Source organism: Triturus cristatus, chromosome 2_1, assembly GCF_964204655.1.
Source record: "Triturus cristatus chromosome 2_1, aTriCri1.1, whole genome shotgun sequence".
NCBI classification, from domain to species: domain Eukaryota; kingdom Metazoa; phylum Chordata; class Amphibia; order Caudata; family Salamandridae; genus Triturus; species Triturus cristatus.
The window spans coordinates 666,968,049-666,989,310 of record NC_140581.1 but is presented as its reverse complement, the minus strand read 5'-3'; positions in this window follow the sequence as shown (position 1 = coordinate 666,989,310).

Genomic DNA, 21,262 nt, shown 5'->3' with positions numbered 1-21,262 from the left:
AATCCATAGGGACGGGAGTTGGAATTGCTACCATATCTTTTGGCTTCTACTATGAAGTTTTGTTGCAGCTGTCAATCATAATGTATAGAGTTTTCTTCGTCACTGTATATTAAATTATTTTTTAATACTGGTACCATGTGTGGACCGCATGTATCTCGCCTGTTTCCCTAAGTATTTCATGGTGTTATGCATAATGTGCTGGGCGTATTATTCCTTTTTGTTTTTAGAGAGAAAACAAGCAGCCGAAAAATATTCCGAGCCTGCCTGCTGTTGCAGTGTGAGGAATCACGCATATTGTGGTCAGTAATGTTGCTTGATGCTGACCTTCATGGTGTACTACTTGCAATCGTAAAAACTGAATATGCACCCAATCCTCTTAAGGAGGTGATGTGGAGTTGAATATGTCTCCTCGCCTGATACCTCTTCGTATATGTCTCCTCGCCTGATACCTCTTCGTATATATCTCCTCGCCTAATACCTCTTTGTATATATCTCCTCGCCTGATAACTCTTTGTATATGTCTAGTCGCCTGATAACTCTTTGTATATGTCTCCTTGCCTGATACCTCTTTGCAGTGTCTCCTCGCCTGATACCTCTTTGTATATATCTCCTCGCCTGATACCTCTTTGTATATGTCTCCTCGCCTGATACCTCATGTTGTGTAGACAAAAAACCATGAATCTAGCTTTCACTGACACGTCATACAACGTACATCATTACAAAGAAAAACACATTCACATTCAATAGCCCAGAGATAGTGGCAGCGACAATGCTTGTTATCACTTTCTTCCCCGCAGTTTCCAAATGCATTTGGGGCTTGATTCACCAAGGAAATAAATCACCCGTTTGTGTAAGTTCACGCTTTTTTCAGGATTCACAAAATGCATTTTAATAGTATGTTTAAAAGCGCGGAGACTCCACAGTTGGGGCGGAGATAAAGATAGGCTGTGCTATCATTTTGTGTGCAGGTTTCTGACCACAGTCTCAGCACTGGTAAACTTACTATTAAAATGCAGTTTTGTGAGTACTGAAAAAAGTGTAAATTTACACAACTGTGTACGTTTACCGTAAATGTACCTTAGTGAATCAGGCCCTCAGTGACTGAGCCTTTGGAAGCTAAGCCCATAACCCCTTCATTTGAAAGGTAGTATGCTCCATTGTGAACAAAGAACTGAAACAAAACAAAAGGAATGCAATATTGAAGGAAGATATTGAGCAACCTAACTTACTAAAACAAGGTGAGAAAAATGGAAGAATATGTCTGTGAGATTTACGTAGAAAATATAAACGGAAAGAGAATTCTAAAAATCATGCAAAGGGAGAACTCCTATCTGACTCTCAAGCTGTAAATATTAACATATTCAAAGTCTTGTGGATCATATTCTAAAACGTTTTTTGTTTCAGTTTTTATCCCATTAACTGTATTATACCTCGCCTTGCAGTTTGCTTGCCTCAGGAACCCTCTTTAATCTCCCCATATATATATTCTCACCTACTCCTATAGACCAGTGGTGGCTGACAGGGAACGGGGGTGGTGCGCCAGGGTGGGAAACGACGGACAAAAACAAACACTTACCTTTTGACGGTCGCCGTCTCTCCTCCGCTTCGGTCCCTTCTCACGCTGCCTTCTCCTCAGCTTTGGCGAGAGCAGGAAGCACACATGCTCCCTCCCTTAGGCCAATCACAACGCAGGGTTGTGATGGGTCTGAGCGCCGTAGTTTGGTGCTTAGATGGGAAATTGGAGCCTGGTCATGTTCCTCACCAGGCTGTGTAATGCAGCATGGTGGGGAGCATGCAAATTGCGCAAGACTGTTTGGTCAGCCCATGAAGTTCGGCCAAACAGTCATGCACACTTAAGGAGTCCGCCCCCTGTGACCCCAGCCCCGCCCTAACCTAGCCCCGTGGTGAAAAAAAATTAAATAACAGGCTTATTATCATTATCATTTTATTTTTCCTTTCTCCTGCTCTCAGAGCAGTGGGGCGACACTCCTCCGCCTTAGGAGCCACCCCTGCTATTGACTCATCATTAACCCATGAAGGCCGTTTTGGGAGTAGTCAGCTTTTTCAATAATAGTCAAAACTTTAGTTTTATTTTCTTTGCACTGAAAGGAATGAACGTTACTTCAAGATGTGTAGCCATCGGTAATATGAGGCCATCGATATAATCCTCGCTCTGGCATCTAAGGCCATTTATGGCACTTTCCCACTCTACCTCTCCTAAACCTTCACCCACTGCACTCCCACCTGTAGCCCTATATGCCATCACTGCACATCCATTGTTGATATTCTCATAGCCTCTCACACCAACCTGCACCCCTTTCCAATTTAAAGCATTAACCTTCATCATTTACCACACTGAAAATGTAGTTGTTCACTCCTGCCCCACATTCACAAACTGTCTATAAGCTAATCTCCTCCCTACTGAGAAGGAGAAGGTGTTTTTAGTGAAAATAAAAAAACAAATAAATAAATGCAGGGGCCCAAACATATTCTCATGAGTCCATCACCAGCTATAACTAATGCTAAGGCTGCGAGATGCAAAGGCTGCCTTGCCTGCTTCCGCTTCATGCCTCTTTTCCTTCCACCCTCTACTTCCTATCTCTTCATCTCATACTTGTTTGTTTCTTTTCTCCTTTTGACACTGTTTCCTGTCTTATTCTTCCTCTTTCTTTCTCCGTTAATTGCCTTTCGCTCTCTTGTTCTTCATCAGTCTCATGATGAATAATTAGGTCCTGGAACCCAAAGATGATTGCCTGTGTCCATCACCTGCAACCATCTGCACAAATTAGGCACTGTTGCAACTGGCAGTCTGCTTTATCAAACTCATGCCACAACCATCTCTCTGGTGCTAAGCTAATCATAAGTCCTTCCACATCTTCTCCATATTATATGTAACATAGTTCGTGTAGGGTATGTTTGAGTCAGTCTTCCTCACCACTCACCATCCCTCACCATGAACTATAAAACAATGTACCTCAATTTTCAGAGCTTGTCTTTTTTCAGTCATCAGGCAGCACATGCTTAATTAAATACATTTATACATTTATACAAAGGCACTCATTAGAACACATGCCTCTTCCTTGATACTCCCTTGGTATGTATAGTAAAAAATGAACATGATAAAACACTTTTTTTATGCCTTTTTTTAAAGATAGTTTGGTTCAGGTTTGAAGGTTAAGTAGGTAAGTCTTGAACTTGTTGAGCAGTCTAACAAATTGACCACAATAGAGGGGGATGGAGAGGAAATGTGTACCTCGGTCCAGCACACAAACTCCCTGGACTGACAGACTAGACGAAAAAATGTTGTGCCATTCTACTGTTCCACCAGAAAGGTCAACTTGACTTCTGGAATACTAATATCCACAGATCTAGTGGAATCCTTAGTTTAAGAATGTAATAGCCCTCACCCACCTAGGTAGCATTCTTCATCATCGGGCTAGGTCCTCGTTGGGTGGGCTCTGCAGTACCCAGCGTGTTCCCAGAAACTAAGGCTCTTTGTTGGAGATCCTTTTTCTCTCTGGTCCTGTATTAGCCTGACTATTCAGGTACTCAGGATTCCCACTGCACCTCCTCCCGAGTCAATCTGATGATTTGCTATGGCTGGCACTGATGGATAGCATTGCTTGCTGAAACTGACACACATTTTGAAGTTTACTGCATAACACCATGAAGTGGGAAAAGCATTCATAGCCTTGCATCAATGCCAACCTATCTTGATTCACAAATGCACACTCTTGTAACTTATGCTCATAGCTGGATAAGAATAAACACTATGGGCCTGATTATAACTTTTGGTGGTGTGGGGGTTGGTGGCATGCCACCACAACGCCCCTGCACCACCAAAATTTGCTGGTGTCTGCCCACCAGATTACAACTAAAAAGCTGTCTTGCAGGCGGCCGGCTTGGTGGTTCACGCGGTGGTGCCTCTTCCAAAGGCGGCGGTGCCTTTTCACAAAAGGAACGCCACATAAGGTTCTTGCACGGCATGGACTGTAACATCCATGCCGCGCAGGAACTGGTGTGCATGCACACAGGAGGGCACGTGTTTTGCCCCACTGTGTGCATATAAATGGCGTGGGCACCTGGGGGCCCTGTAGGGGCACCTTTAGTTGCTCTATGACACGAGAGGAAACTCGTAATATTCTTTCCGAGACAACAGAAGTCCTGCTAAGCATATTGAAGCCTCAGGACTACTTGGACACCTCCAGGGAATGTGGTTCCCTGGCTGCAGTCCCATGGCGGTCCAACCACCCAACTCGTAAATTGGCAGTCGGACCCCCGTGTGGCAGTGGTTGGACCACAACGAGTCTGGATGTCCTAGATGGCCAGACTCATAATTGGACCCTAAGTTTTTTTCAAAATGAAACCACAATCTCCATCAGAGCTGCACAGCCTCCACATATTCTTTTTGGACACACTGATTGTGTCCTTATTTCTAGCGATTTTGTGGTTAGTTGTTGGTCAGTTTACTTTTCTCTAGCTGACCAATGCTTCTATTTCCAGGCCTCACAGACTCGCCTGCTAAGTTGGTGAAGTGCCTGTGGTTTTCAACTTTTGGTCAACAGAACAAAGGATAGTATAAAAACAGTTGAAACCGTGTGCTCACCAGGCAGTGTCGACTGCAGATGAAGCAATCAATATGTCAGGCCTAGAACCTCAGGCTCTAGGTATGACTTTGAGGAATTCAGCTGATGTACGCAAACATCTGCTGCTGTTGATATACATTTTTCAGCAGCACACCTCCATCTTGCGGGGTATGGTACCAGAATATCATATTGCCGAAGTATTGACGCCAACATATTAACCAACATAATTTCGGTATGTATAGTCAAAAGTATGAATTTACTATTATTAACTGCATATATATACATGAAAATCTTTCAGGTACATACATGTGTTAAGAATAGTACATTTATATTTATCATTGTCTACTTATCAGTAAAATACTATGATAATTAATGTTTTGGCCTCAATATTTTGGCAGAAAGATGGTTTTTTCCTTGTTATTCTAACATACATCCATCTCATGGTGATGGGAGAGTGGTTTTCAAGGCCTTCTGGGGTGTATTCTTGTTCTACGTTAAATATACAGAGCTGGTGGTAGATAATAGGTCAATTGCGCTCTCAGGGCTTATCACATATATAATCAGTTTATCGCATAAAAATCTGGTACGGTGCATTAGGTAGAGAAAAACCACCACATCCCCAAATCTGTGGTCACAAGGCCACTTCACTGTAAGTTGCAATCCTCTGCACACATTTAGATCATTAACACATAAAATTGCATTTATAAATCACAGTAGGTTTGTCTTATGTTTCTCAAAGTAATTTATTCGAGTTCTTCTGAAAGTGAAGTCCGTTCTGTACTTCACGTAGTCTGTTTCTTAGCCAACACATGTTTAATCGCTGTTACATGGGAGCACCCTGCGACTTCTACAGGGCTAAGGAAATACACAAAAGTGTTCTTAGGGTGTTGGCTACATCCCCACAGTCCTCAAGAGGTGAAAGGCAGTGTCAAACTGACAGACGATGGTGTAGGGAGCAATGCTTAACAATGGGACTATTCCTGCTCAACTGACTTAAGCATTGAGAATGGTCATAGCCCGGGGATTGCTACTGATATTCCAACCAATCCATCTGAGGATATATCACTGGCCCTGATTTATCAGACCAAGGTCACCCATAGAGAGGAGGCACGAGTTGAGAATCAGAGAGTTCAGGGGTCTTGCCGCAAATTGCAGAATTCTGTGCACCGGATTGCTAATGCTTGTACAGAGTTCACAACTAGATTTAATGAAGCAGAAGCAAGAATCTCATGTCTTGAAGATGAACTAGTTGCACAGAAGGCTCTGACTGATTCTCTACACTCTTTAAAAGACGATACACAGTGGAAACTTGCCGACATGGAAAATCGCTCTCGCAGGAACAATCTTAGGGTTTTGCAAATTCCATAGGGGGTCGAAGGACAGGATTCTCGCAAATTAATTGTTGATTTGGTCATGGAAGCCTTCCCTGAGCTGAATTATTGGGATTGGGCAAGAGAAGTAGAAAGAGCACACCTCTTTCCATTTAACCTCCACCCCAGATCTGGTCAAGCTTTAGATAGACCTAGAGCGATTTTGATATCTCTCAACAGCTTTTTGGCTCGGGAAGATGTGTACTCCCTGGCACGTCCTGATAAAAAGCAGGCAGGGAAAGGGCTGGAGTTTTTTGTCAGGCCTGACTTTTGCTATCTAACTGGGGAAAGGTGCTGGCGTTTACGCAAGCTCATCGCACCATTTCAGGCCAAGGGGGCTCAGGTTTTTCTACTAAATCCAGCTAAACTTAAAATCATGGTTAAAGATCAAACTAGATTTTTCTCCTCTGAGATACTTGCGAAAGAATTTGTGCAATCTTTATAAAAGCTGTCTAGCTTTGTTACGGGTGTTAAAATCAATGCTAGGGTTTGATTTAAGTTATAGCCGTGTTACTATTTCTATCTGTCTTTTATCTTATTGATTCTATGCCCCTTCCTTTTTTTTCTCTCTCTGTTCGCTTTCTTTGTTCCTTTCTCTCTTTAATTCTCGTATCACCTCGCCCTATACTTGATTGGGTAATCCAGATAGGTTAATCAATATTGCCAATATGTATATGTTTTTTTTAAATTCTGTGAATTCTAACCTTTTTCTTATATTGTCATGACTGTTGTATAGGGTGAGGGGTCTGTTGTGGTGGTGAGCACCTGGGTGGTGGGAGCTTGTCATCACAGGGACCATGGGTACTGAAGCCTTGTCGAAGGGTAGTGGTGGGGGGAGGGGTTTGGGGGATTGGGGGTGTAGGGGTTGGGGGGGTTGGGAGGGCGAGGGTAGTTGTGGGGGGATAAAATAAGGAAAATAATCCACAGTATCGGTAAAATTTTCAGTCTAACGGATCTAATGTTTTCTTTAAGCGTAATGAGAATTGGCTTGTCCTCCTATTTCCCTAATGGCTAGATCAGGACTGCGAATATGTTCCCTAAATGTCTGTGGCTTAAATAGCTATAACAAGAGATAAAGGGTAGCTGCTGAACTTCGCATGATTCAACCAGACTTGATCTGTTTACAAGAGACCCATGTACCCGGAGGGAAGCGGAAAATCTTATCTGAAATGGGCTTTGTGCTCTTAGCGGCCACTTTACAATCCTCAATGATCCGGGGGTTGGCTCTGCTTGCCAAACCTGCTATACAAACCTCAGGACGGGTATTAGCTGATAAACTGGGGTGTTGGGTTATCGTGGAATGTGTGATGGGGAGAAAAGATTTACACTCTGTACTGTCTATGGCTTCAATCTCGATGAGGCTATGGTTTTGGAGCATCTGAATGTGGAACTCGCACTTTGGCCTACCCCTCTAGTGCTATGTGGTGATTTTAATATTAACTTGATTAATAAGGAACTTCAACTGGGCCCACAACATTATAAGGGTAGGAAACCAAGGGTTTTTAAGGCACTTTTTCATTTATTGATGGACCACGGGTTGGTTGATGTGTGGGATCACCTCTGCATGGATGACCCTGTCTTTTCATTTTATTCTCACGCCCATCAAAAATTGGTTTGTCTTGATTACTTTTTCGCTTCACCTCTGCTATTTACAGATGTCAAAATGCGAGCCTTCCCAAGAATTACATCAGATCATGCTCCAGTGGTCCTAGACATTCCCGCATTAAGCTCCTGTATTAACCCACGAACTTTAACTTTTGAAAGGAATCTCCTTCTTGATGACAATTTTTTAGATCATATTAAGAGCTGGATCAAGGAGTTCTTCCAAGATATTCGACATTCCACATCTGTTGGGGTTCTATGGGATGCTTTTAAGGCCTGTCTCAGAGGGGAGATTCTGAGTTATGGTTTGTACCAGCATAAGAAAGCCAAATCTCTAATGCAGGAATTGTATACTAAACTCAAATCTGTGGAAGAAAAGATAGCTCAAGGGATATTAGTCAAGAATAATATCGCCGAACTCCAAACTAATTTCGCTAGGTGCAAAGCTAATATCAACTTATCCTGAAGTAAGGAGATCGCAGCTAAATATCTGGTACACAAAAAGGAATGCTACGAGTACGGCAAAGCGGTAGGACGCTGCCTGGCTAACAGGCTACGATCTAATGAAGCGGCACATAGAATAGCTGGTATGACAAATCTATTTGCTGATATGGTGTATGATCCTCAAGAAATTCTTGGGATTTTCTATAAATATTACGAAGATCTGTATCTGGGAAAAGAGCCAGAGTTGCATATGGCCGATCCTGGGATACAACAATTAGTGGAACAGGTCGGTCAGGAGGAGGCAGAGATATTGGGGAGTCCTATCACTATGAAAGAGCTAGAGCTAGCCATAAATAGTATGGCGATTGGTAAGGCAGCGGGCCCCGACAAGCTTCCCTCTGAGGTCTATATGGCCTTTTTTCAAGATATCAAAATAGACTTGTTGGCCGTCTGCCAAGCAGCCCAGCGGGGGGGACCACCACAATCGTGGGACGAGGCCAATATTGTCATATTCAAGAAAAAATATGAGCCACCGGATCAGCCAGGGTCATATCGCCCAATTTCTCTTGTCAGCTGCGATGGGAAGATCTACGTCAAAATTTTGGCGAATCGATTGGCAAAAATTATTTCTCCTCTAGTATCCCCAAAACAACATGGTTTTATCCCCAAGCGGGGTACCGTGAACCATATTAACAAAATCGTGACCCTTTTCGATATCGCTCAGGCTGAATCCAGGGACCTAGGATTGGTCTTATTGGATGCCGAGAATGCATTCGATCGCGTAGATTGGGATTTCCTCTGGAAGGTTATGCATCAGATGGGGCTTGGTCAGGGTTTTATTCAGGCTATAAGAGTACTTTACCGGTCACCTACTGCTAGGATCTGCTCCATGGGACTTGTCTCAGACCCTATCAAAATCTCAAGAGGCACACAGCAGGGGTGTCCGTGCTCCCCCCTGCTGTTTGCCCTATATATTAATCCCTTTTTACGAATGCTTGAAAGTAGCTCCCAGATTAAACCCTTTCGCGTTTTTGAATATAATTTTCTTGTTTTTGCATATGCCGACAATATCGCCATAACAACATCGGATCCTCTCACGGCTATATCCGAGGTAGAACGGCTTGCAGCTGAGTACGGCGCAATCTCGGGCTATAAGATAAATATCTCTAAAACCCAGATCCTCTGTCCGAAGGAAATTATGGCTAGCGATCCTAGGGTGGTTAAGGAGGTCACGTATCTCGGAATTAAGATCCGAGAAAACTTGAAAGATCTGGTGGATGTTACCTGGGGGGATATCATCACCAAGGTAAAGCATTCGTTAGACAGATGGGAGTGTCTACATTTATCTTTGGTAGGCAGAGCCAATATCCTTAAAATGAACATACTCCCTAAGATTTTATACTTTTTTAGATCTGTACCCTTAGAGGTAGCTCGCAGCCAGCTACAACATCTGCACGCACTTTGCTCTAAATTCTTATGGGCTCCAGGGAAACCTCGAAGGGCTATGCATTTCATGACGCTTCCCAGGGAGAGGGGGGTAGTCGGTCCCTGATTTTACACTTTATTACTATTCGTGTCTTCTATCAAATATGTGGATAATGCTAACTGGAGAAAGTGTAAGCAATGCTGCAGAGGCTCCCTTAATCTATCAGATGGTGTTAGGTGAAGAGGTCAAAAACTGCCTCTTCAAGAGGCTGGATTTGAGTTACTATAAAAGAGCGCGATTCAAAGTATTGGGGGCAGCCTTTAAGATCTGGAGCATGGTACGAAAGAATCTTCAAATTCAGGGATTAACTTTTTATACCCCTACTACGGCCGTAGGTATATTATCTTCAGTTTTCCAAGACCCCGTGGCCAGTAGCTGCAGACTTAATGGCATTACCTAAATTGGGGATTTCTATGAAGCTGGGGGACTTTATGTATCTTTTACAGATTTAGCAAATACATTTCTCCTTCATAAAAATCAGTTTATTAAATTTTTACAAATTCGTGATTTTCTGAGCAAACACTCTATAACCATGGGACCTCTTAAATTATTTGAAGCTATTAGAAGTCAGGGAAGAATAGGGCTTTTATATAATATCCTGATAGCTTCAAGGAGGGATGATCTGGACAAACATAATCTTAAATGAGCACTCAAAGTGGGAGAGCCTAGTGTTTGCTTGGAAAAGGCGATTGCTATTGCTAAAGAAATCTGCTTGTCAGCGAATCTTAAAGCCCAGTTTTATAAAATCATATTCAATCTATATCACACTCCAGCCAAGATGATGAAATGGGGGAGGGGGAACGATGGCAAATGTTTCCAGTGTGGTACAGATAACGCTGACACTCTCCATATTTTCTATGTTTGCTTTAAAGTGGCCCCATATATAGAACATATAGAGAAGTTTCTTACGGTGATTTCGGGGGTGGTTGTTAAGATATCGGCTTCTATGATGTTGCTAGGGGTTGGTGAGGATCTTGAGCTAGGGAAACCTATGTATAAATTTCTGTACCCGCTTTTTGTTGCCACTGCTGTAGCATGGCTGTGTTTAGCGTGTTCATGGCTCCAACCCTGTAGGAACCTGGGGTCACCAGGCCCTATAGGCGGTAGCGTGGCGCGAGCCGGTCGGGCAACCAGAGGGCTATGTGTTAAGCAACCATACACCACACGCTTCTCATGGACTAGAGTCACACACAATAAGGGACGCCACACCGTTTAAATTATGCAAATACTTCAAGTTTATCCAAGTATAGCCGGTCAGATGCAGTTCAGGAAATAACAAGGTAATACATGAATCATAATACCATTGTGACATTACATTCGACACTCTGGGTGATATCTATGCAGTGCCTAACCTTGTTCTAGCGCCGTGCGCGCTTACGTAAAGTCTTTCCCTGAACCGGCCGTCTAACTAAGCGTAATACCTGAAAGGGGACACATTGGGTTCACTAACATGGCGCCTGTAGAACTGAGCGCTCCTCGTGATCAAGGGCCCCTAGTACTGTGAAGCAAGGCATATAAACATAGCGCTACGCGCAATCAGTTGCATGTGGATACGTTTGCGTAGAACATTTAATACATCGCGTGACTCGTAATCAGTCGCATGTCATTACCTTTGAGCAGAGCATATAACACAGTGCGCTACTCGCATTCCTGGGCAGGTAACTACTTTCGAGCAGAGCATATAACAAAATGCGCTACTCCCATTCCTTGGCATGTAATTACTTTCGAGCAGAACATGTAACACAGTGCGCTACTCGCATTCCTTGGCATGTAATTACTTTCGAGCAGAGCATATAACACAATGCGCTACTCGCATTCCTTGGCATGTAATTACTTTCGAGCAGAGCATATAACACAATGCGCTACTCGCATTCCTTGGCATGTAATTACTTTCGAGCAGAGCATATAACACAATGCGCTACTCGCATTCCTTGGCATATAGTTACTTTCGAGCAGTGCATATACCACATGGGGTTACTCGCCGTCCCGGTCCCTCCGGCTGAGGAAGCAGAGTCGGTGGCGTGAAGCGCCACACGAGAGTAATGTCTGTCAGTACTTTGAACGGCTTCCAGCGGGGAAGATTACTGGACTTGAGGAGCGAGTCCCTATGCTCCGGTGCAGTTCATAGAGCACCGCGCTCAGTAACACAGGAGGGGGGACACGGACAGGATCCCTCGGCGGGGTCTCTCTGTCGCGCAGGCAGGGGAGGGGATTCCCACGGAGGGGACAACCCGGGCCAAGTGCGGTGTGGTTTCCAGACCAGCAGGGGGCGCACCAGGGGGGATCTCGGCCTCCGGGCTTACCTCCGTCTCGGCGTCAGCAGGCGTCCGTCCTCACGACGTTGGGGGAACTCGGCCCCGACCTTGCGCTTCTCCTCACACGGCTGCGACGGCAGCGACGGGGCCCCGGACTTCGCCTGGGCCTCGCGACACAGCAGGGCACTCCTCCAGGCCTCCAGGCCGCGGCGGTGAGCGCGCTGGCTTCGTCGTCGCAGGGGGGGGGGCTCAAATTAAGGATGGGGGTAAAGTGCTCAGCGGAGCACGCTGCCGGGGGTCCCAGACCAGGGCAGGGAGCGCGGGGGTCACAGCGCTAGTACCTGGTCGATCCCCGGTGGCTTGGCAATCGGCTTAGTATTTTGTTCACTAGGGTAGCTTGGACACGCAGTCTCAGCTCTGGCATTCAAGGCTTACAGCTCGCTCTTGTCATGCAGTCTCAGTTCTTAAAGTTAGGTTTCAGTTCTCAGATCACCGATGAAGTCTTTTGGCGCAGATGTATCTGGCGCCCTTAAGGGGTTCTGTTACAGGGGTAGGGATGGAGAGGGCGACTAGGTCCTTCCTAGTCAGGCTGGCAGAGAGTCTCTGGGTCCTCCTACTACTGGGCAAGATCAGTGGGATTCACAGGGCACCTCACTCACTTAAGAGGCAGTACCTAAATCCTGTCACTCTCAGAGGCATAAGTCTCTGGCTAGGCCCTACCGCCTACACTCCTGGTGGATTCTTCCAGCTCTGCTTCACCCCAATGGCCAACTCACTCCAAAAGTTTCCCTCCCACTCTTAAGTAGCCCTAGGTCAGGTGACCTCTAGCCAAGGCGGCAAAAGTAAAACCCCACCTCCCTTCTAGAAGGTTCCAGCTTCTTCCAGGAGCTTCCCCACTCTAACTATGGGACAAAAAGGCGGGCTGGTATCGCAACATTGTTGTGGGTCCCAGCCAGCTCCTGGCAGCTAGGGTGCTACTATGAAAAACGACCACCCTGCAGTAGCAGGGGTCTGTGGCAGCCATCTTGGGCGAAGTAAGCACCTGCACCTTAACCTTACAAAAACGAAAAAAATGAGGGAAAAAGGGCCAAGTCCAACATAACCCCCTTCCAGCCGAAAGCCAGGGTAGACCGATCAATGCCTTGATGGTCTTCCCTGCTTGGGGCGAGAAAAGGTGGACGCAGGCCCGCAACGGCAGGAGCACCCGCAGGTTCTCCGCCGCTCTGGAACCCAATGGTTCCCTAACAAACCTCCCTGGACCAACGAAACCACCCCACTGGGGCTCCCTAGCTAGTTGCGGCCAGGACCGGCCCCTGGGCCGTCCAGATGTCTCTGGCCAGGGTGATCTCGCGGAGTGGGGGGCAGTAGCCCCAGGCCTGTAGTGCCCGTTGACCACTCCGGTCCTCCTCCTTGCAGTCCTAAACTGCCTCTGGTCCTTCCACCTGGAGTCCACACCCTTAGGCTGACCAGCCTTCAGGGGCGAGGCTCTCCTCCCCCTAACTCTCCTTCTGGGGTTCCTCACCCTACCCTGCGAGGCACCCTCAGACCACCACTTCCACCTCAGTCTAGGGCCTTGACTCCTCAACTGATCCCTCAACCTAGGGTCTAAACCCTTAGGCTGAGTCGGTGCCCGAGGCGAGACCTTCCTCCCTCTGCACCCCCTCCCAGAGTTCCGCATCCTCCCAACGGGAGTAGCACCCCTGGAAGACAATTCTGGGGGGACACTGCTAACAGATGTCCCACCCGCCAGGTCAGGCAGTACCCATCCCTGGCCTCCCAACCCAGGATCTAAGCCCTGTGGCTGAGCCGGTGCCCGAGGTGAGACCTTCCTCCCTCTGCACCCCCTTCCAGAGTTCCGCACCCTCCCACCTGGAGAAGTACCTCTGGAAGTCAATTCTGGGGGGACACTGTTAACAGATGTCCCACCCGCCAGGTCAGGCAACCCCTGAACCAGGCATCCCAGCCCAGGATCTAAACCCTGCAACTGGGCCAACCCCAGAACCTCAGGCGCGCTGGTAACAGTCGCCCTGGGTCCTCCTGACACTAGGGGCTCCCCTGCACTGGATGGCACATCGGGACAGCCTAGGCTCCCAACCTGGGGCTCCCTTGCGGAACTCTCCAGGCCCTGAGACTTCGGTTGGGGCACCTCGGGACACCTCCCCGTCTCACGCCTTCCTACAGATAGGTCGTGAGGCCCTACAACCCTCTCTCCCTGGGACCTAGCTGGGCTATCTGCCACTTCTCCCACCTCGCTGGGTTGGGAGCTCCCTGCACCACCCCCTTCAGGTTCACACCCCAATGCCTCCTCAGACACCCTGGTGATGTCATCCTGGGGTAAATAAACTTCTAGCTCCTGTGGAGCTTCCGGTATGCTGCCACCAGTGTCCTCACTGGACACATTCATCTGGAGGGCACGCAGCTCCAACGCCTTCATCCGAAGCTCGTGCGCCATCTTCATTTCCTCCCTTGCCCATTTCTTATTCTCTCTTTCCTGTTCCAGTTTGGCTAGCTCCCACTTTAACTGCCTCTCCTCCCTCCTGTCCTCATACTCCTTGGGAGACGCGCTCCTACTAGACCCTGTCCTACTACTGGCCCCAGAACGTCTCCCTGGGGGCACATTTTCAGACATATCCACGTTCAAGAGGTCAACCACCTCCTGGGCGCTCTCCTCTTGAGGTGCATCTGGCGCCTCCTGCCCCTCATCCCCTCTCCCTTCTGGGTGGGCTTCTACCCATGCCCTAATGGCGGTGCGGAGTTCCGGTCCTTTGGCCTTCCGCATCCCAGGCACCCCCATCCCCTGCCCGAACTCCCTTAGTTGCTTCACAGTGTACCCCTCGAGGTCAGCTAACCGGAATTCCATTCTAGCAGGTGGGGACCTAGACACTAAGGAGAAAAATTCCTAGGGTATAGGCAACAGTTAACGGCTCACCAGGCTTCTTGCACTCTCAACCTGGACAGTGGAACTAACAATGCAGCAATCAATGTTTTTAGAGCTTTGGAACACAACAGGCCTTTAATTGTGGCACCCTTCGCCTCACGGAAGGGTGCTGTATGGTCACATTGTTAAATGGTAGCGGCAGTTTCAGTCGATAACCTTCCAAGTATTTGCCCGGCGATAATCGCCTCTCATACCACTCGATAATTTACCAATAAAAGAGGCAGGCGCCGGAGACTGGAAGGCAGGAAACAAGGTTTTATTCCGTCGGAGCAGAACACATCAGATCAGACAGCAAGGTATCGTCACGAGGTGCTCTAACCGCATCTCTGAGACCTGGTCTCTTATACACTGGTTTATTGCTTTATTACACATAGTACATTCTTGAGATTCTTTTGAAGTACGGGGGAATATCCCCTGGAGCCCCGGTTCAGATCCGATCCCACACATAGATACAGTAGAAGTTCCCACCCTACCCGCAGTGGGAGATGGCTATCGCGCAGCAGGGAATTCCGCTAATTCCCGGGGTGTGTGCAACTGGCCGGGTCTCAGGGGGTAGGGGCTTTGATCTACTGTAATCCCTTTGATGTGGGGTGTTTCCCTTACAGTAGGGGCAGTAAACTGCATCCGCAGGGCTAGGTGATGGCCTGGGACCAGTTCAGACAATGGGGCGCAGAGGAAGGGGGTTATCAAAGGAGAGGCATGACCATGTATGGGTTGTCGGTTGGAAGTGGTTCCGTAGCAGGGTCGCGCAGAAGGAGAGGGTTTATGGCCTGTATGAGAGAGCGGGGGTGGCCGGCGCGCGGGGGATGCTTGCAGCGCCAAGGGAAAACGCTGGCGGTCGAGAGTGAGCGGAGAGAGCGGGGTGCCTAAAATGGCGGCCGTGCATTCGTTGCGCGTGGTGCTGGGGAGGGGCAAGATGGCGCAGATAATGTTCAGTTTGCGAGCTAAATTTCCACAGTCCTCCCTTTTAACATATCTCGCCAGCTTGTCCGGCCAATATTCGCCTTTGTTAGCCTTTCAGTTACAGTATCGTCAATGTTCGTCACACATTTAAAGATACAGAGTCTTTAGGGTAGGCAGGAGTAATCTGACACATTTGTACATTGTCTCATACAGTTTGATGAAGCAGGCGAGGAGGAAGTACATTCAAAGTTACAGTATAGTTGTGTACATGGCTGGTGTTGTATGAATGTTACTATACAAAGTTACATTTTCTTAACTTCTCAGTGTACAGTCGGAAGTGATTGATGCAACATCATGAAAACTTGATAAGAAGATAGTTAATATAATAAGGTGGTTGGGAGAGGATTTTCAACTTTGACATGGGTTCTTCTTTCCAGTGTCCTTGTTTATAAAGAGCTATCACTGGTAAGCTCTCATTGTTGTTCTTCTTTCGTTGGCACTGTTGAGCACCGGCGGTGGAACTAAGGTCCAGCTCAAATCCGATTTCTTCACGTGGCAGGGTGTGACCACTCACTGTTCTTTGATCACAGTCCTGTTCCTTAACACAGTTCACCACAGGTACTTTTGAGACAGGGTGCCGGCCTTTTGTTCCTCGGTAGTAGGTCAAAGTCATAGTCCAAATGAAAGAGGAAGAGAGAATGGGGTGGCATGGGATCAGATCAAAAATGCGGACCAAGGAGAGCAGAATCTTTTCAGCACTGGGCCCATCAATCGGGCCCGACGGGTTAAGACTTCAGGCACGCTGGTCAGTGAGCAGGGGCCTCGATGTAGCCCTTCGCGCTCATCGTTCTGATAATGGTGCCTCGTCTCACGCTCTTGTTGCTTCGTCGCTTCCCCCTTGGTCGATGTCATAGATGTTTTATGATCCGCAGCCAGACTGTGCGTCACATCCGACCCCTCTCTTCCGATGGCTGCAGGTTATCCTTGAATAGGTTATAAGAAACGAAAGTCTTAGAGATCTTGGCAGGGAAGACATTTACATACTTCATTCTCTCTCCCAACCACCGAGTAGTTGCGGAAATGCTCTTATCTGTTACTATATGATTGGTGTCTATTAACTCTGATGTTAAGGTGCGTGTTACTAATCTATTAATTACTGCTGTGGTGCAGGGTTCTGTGGGTGTCCCTGTCCATCGTCTGGCCTTCTAGGTGTCAGTTTCTGCGCCCTATAATGCAAGGTTTGGTAATACCTGTAAGTGCGAGGTGCTATGGTCATGCGTTCACGAGCATCCTTTTCATACAGTAGGTGACCCTTTATCAGTTTAAAACAGGGGCCATCAGCTGTTTTATTCGGGATACTTCTGAGACGGCTAGTATAGGGCTGGAGTTATCTTTGGGAGAACAGGGTGCTTTAGACATTTTATTCCGGGCCAATTGGTCAGGGGTAATTCTGGGTGGTGGAGATGGTGTCCGTTAAGAACAAAAACCACTGACATATAGTCCCCGTGTTGTGGGTCAGATTGGGAGACATCAGTCGTCTTACCTGTCCTTTCCTTCTCAGCCGATTAGGCTTAATGTTTGTAAAAAGGAGAGGTAGTAACGTGGTAAAGTATGGTCGTTTTTGTTTCTATCAATTTGTTCGAACACCACTGTGTTCAGGCCAATTATACACTTACCAAAGAGGTGTATGTCGTTAATTTATTCAAGAAGAAAGAGGGCAAGAAAGAGCCTTTTGCGAGGGAGGGGGAGAGAGAGAGAGAGAGAGAGAGAGAGAGAGAGAGAGAGAGAGAGAGAGAGAGAGATAATAGGTCACTTGGTGCACACACAACATGGAGTAGCATGGGTCTGTTCCATGTAAGAAAACACAAGCGGGGAAAAGACATAAATTCGATGATCACGTACACACAAATGCCGGATAGGGTGTGACAGTACATGCGTCAAGACGGAGACTCAGGGCTGCGTCGAGCACGGGGACCTCTCCTTCCCTTTGATCGGTGGACGCACACTTCAATCATACAATGACGCTCTCTTCAAGTGATCCGAACATGAAATGCATACACATTCATATCGTATAATCGTAGTACACACGCACAATCATATCATACAGTTTTTCATGTTCTCAATGGTGGTCTGTAATTTTACACACTATCTCACAACGTTTGTCTATGTTTTCCCTGATGTTGAACTTGGTGCGGTCCATGTCCACTCCACTCTTCAGTCGGAACTTCGTCGTGACCTATAGAGGGGAAATAAGAGGGGAGGGGAGGTGCAGTATTCAAAATACCCCAGCGCGCGCAGACACGAAAGGTTCTACCTACCATGTACCAGGCTAGCCGCAGGGTTGGGTAATACCACGGACCCATTATTCTTTAGTTTGAGGCAAAGATGCTCTAGTTCATTCATCTCCTAAATTCGCGTTCCCTGGTCGTGCATGTATTTCTCAATTGGTCGTGTATTATGGTGCAGGATACCATACCTTGCATGCGACATATACCTTAAGTTATAGTTCATTATTGATTTGACAATTCTTGGAAAAAGGGCAGGCGTGATGGGTACAAATTCCGTTAAACAAAAAGATTTTTAGGCAAATTGTGTCTGTATTATCCGTATGCTTTCGCTTAGGAGTAACGATCATTTATTCAAAAGAAAAACCTTCAACAACCTAGATGATTAGTCATGACACTGAGTTCGTAATTCCTTTTTAAGAAGCCCTTTATTTAAAACAATGTCAGTATGGAAATGCGGGCCTACAGCCGCCATAGACCGGCCACAGTGTGAGAGGCGTCGAGCAACATGAGCAACACTGGATTAACATAAAAATCGGTTCCCCCCCCCCTCTCCCCCACCGCCATGTGTGGAAGCATCGCATACATGTATATATATCTCTTTTTAACACGAAGGTCACGTGACTGGAACGCCACAAGGAGTTGTAGGCCACTCCTACATCAGCGCCATCTTAGGGCGGGGTCGGGCTAGTGCACAGTCTAAGTCTTTCCATGAATTAGCAGTTGAACCAGAATCCCTTTCGGTAGTTCGAGAACTTTCGTTAGCGTCAACTTTGCGTCACTGCAACCTTGTAGCAATGCCACGGTTTGTTCTTAGGGCGGGGCAGCAGGCGGGTTCTTCCGCCGACGCTTTACTGTCTCACTGTATCAAGCGGAGGCAAGGTGGCTGCCGCCCGGGGGCAAAAAGGGCAATGGTGGTGGTTTTGTCCTTACCGGAAGTCCGCAGGAGTCGAACGTCAAATGACTCCAACCAATTCTGCAAGGCTGAGGGGAGCGTTCTGTCAAGGGTGGGGCCCATGCCCTAGCAAACAAGCTTTCGAGTCCAGAATTGTCTCACGGTGGGCCAGGCCTGGAACCGGAGGGGTCGACCGCCGGAGTTCAAGGGCAGCAGTAGCAGCAGCTCTTCGGTACAGTCACCGGAGAGGAGCCAGCAGCAGTAACAGCAGCAGTTCGGGTGGTGCTGCCACCGGAGTGGCATCAGTTGCAGCGACAACAGCAGTCCGGAGGACATCATCATCGGAGTGGGCCCCTACTTACTTGGCTGCGGGGGCCCACTCCCCGCGTCGGGTGCTAGCGGCAGTCCTGGTGAACCCTGTCCTTGGGTGGTTGCCTGGCGGCCGCGTGCAGGGGTGCCGGCTCAGCCGAACGGCGAATGAAGTGGCAGGGCGCAACCCAGCTGGCCGACGTGTGAAAGGTGTGGTTTGGGGTGCCCTCATCTGCTGGCGAGCCTCCACCTGGGGAGGTGGGGGAGGTCCGTCCGCGTCGCCTCCCCCCGCCAGGGCACCCTCCGTTATTGAAGGAAGAAGTGACTGGGAAGACCCGTACAGCGTGCCAGGGTGAAATTCAGCAGGCCGATGAAAAAGATGGCTAGGTGCAGCTTAGCTGGCCGGTGAGTGAAAGACGGTTGGGGTGCCTGGCAAGCCTCCACCTGGGGAGGTGGGGGAGGTCCGTCCGCGTCGCCTCCCCCCGCCAGGGCAGCAGCCATAATTGAAGAAAGAAGAAAGAAAACGGGAAGGTCCGCACAGCGTGGCGGGCTCCGCCTTGGTGTTGCCAGAACTTCGGCGCTCCGTATAGCCTCCGGCCTATTCGCACAATCGCTCGCCACTGATGTCAATGGATTTTTGCATGGTTTTTATAGCCCAAAGTCAACTAAGAGGGACCGCCCAAAACAGGCCAATGTTGCAATTTCGAGGAAGGAGAGGCGAGGACAGTGTCACGTGGACGTTAAGGCTTTGGGATGGAGGTTGCAGCAGACCGTCATGTAAATAGTGGTTTTAAAACGTGTTTTAACCTGTTTACCCTGTTGGTGTGTTTGTTATATCCTATAAGTTATTAAAATGTTATAACTACATTACTTCGTTGGAGTGTTTGTACATATTTGTAGTCAGATGACGAGCACCAGGAGGTGACTGTGCAATCGGAAAAATAACATAGCCCAATTGTGCGCGAGCTAGCCCTAGTTCGGTGACGTCGATGGTGGGTGTCAGCAGGCTTCCGTTTGTGCGGGATTTTGTCATGCTTATTGGGCGGGGTGGGCAGTAGGGCAGACATGTTTAGGTGGCGAGAGTAATGGGGTCGGGCTACCTCGTGGTCGGCTCGACCGTGAGCTTGACTCCTTCCCTTGGTTTCATATGTCCCACAAAGGGCTAACTCCTAGCGTTATTTTAGTTTTTGTAAGGTCAAAAAGGATCCTACCAGTGCCTTTACTATCTTGTCGATTCCTGTTCGTTCATCCTTAGCTAATCGATTCATTCTGGTGGACTCTTTCTTTCCTATCTCATGGTCGTCTAGCGTTGTAGTCGACGTTGGGTTCGGCACAAGAGGCTCAGCCGGCGCGGAGGCCGTGAGGGCCGAGGCCCTTGTACTGCTTTTGCTCGTGTTCGGGGGTGTTGTACTATTGATTGGGAGGGTGCATACGGAGGGGGCATGTAAATGGTCGGGGGACCTAACAGTAATTCGTCATTCGTTTGCTGCTTGGAGGACAACACAGGGTAGAGCAAAGAAGGGGTCCTAACAGCGTACTGGCCTGAGGTTTCGGGCTCCTGTCTTAGTTTAGTTTCCCTTCTCTCTTTTATGTCTTCTTCTAACTTTTTAGCGGCAAGGTGAGCTGCCTTTCGTAATTCCTTTTCTGCTTTTACTTCTTCCCTCTTTTTCCGTTGCGTTGCTTCTTTGCGCCACATCCCGATACTGTCAAGCATAGTAGGCGTCGTCTTATTGCTACGCAGAGCTATTTCTAGCGCTTCTATCTTATGGTCGTCGAAGGATCCCATCAGTGGCCACTGACTTTCGGGCTCCTTCTTGGTATATTTATGCCACAGCTTGCTATAAGCCACGGCGACTAGTCCATATTTAGTGAACATGTCCTTATTAGGGGTGCCTTCCAGTGGAGCCGGGTGGTTCACCTCTAATAAGCGGTCCGGGCAGAACCAACTACCAATCAGTGGGGAGAAGATAGGCATGACGGGTTTCAACGGGGACAAAAGTCAGCACTACCTATCTTTTCACTGCTTGCAAAGACTAGACAGAATATCTCTATTCCTCGTTATTTGTAAGCAGAGAATACCTCCAAAGAACCAATATCGAACAACTAGTGTTCGGACAATCAATCAATCAATCAATGGGGAGATAAAGATAGGCACGACGGGTTTCAATGGGGACAAAAGTCTGCGTTAC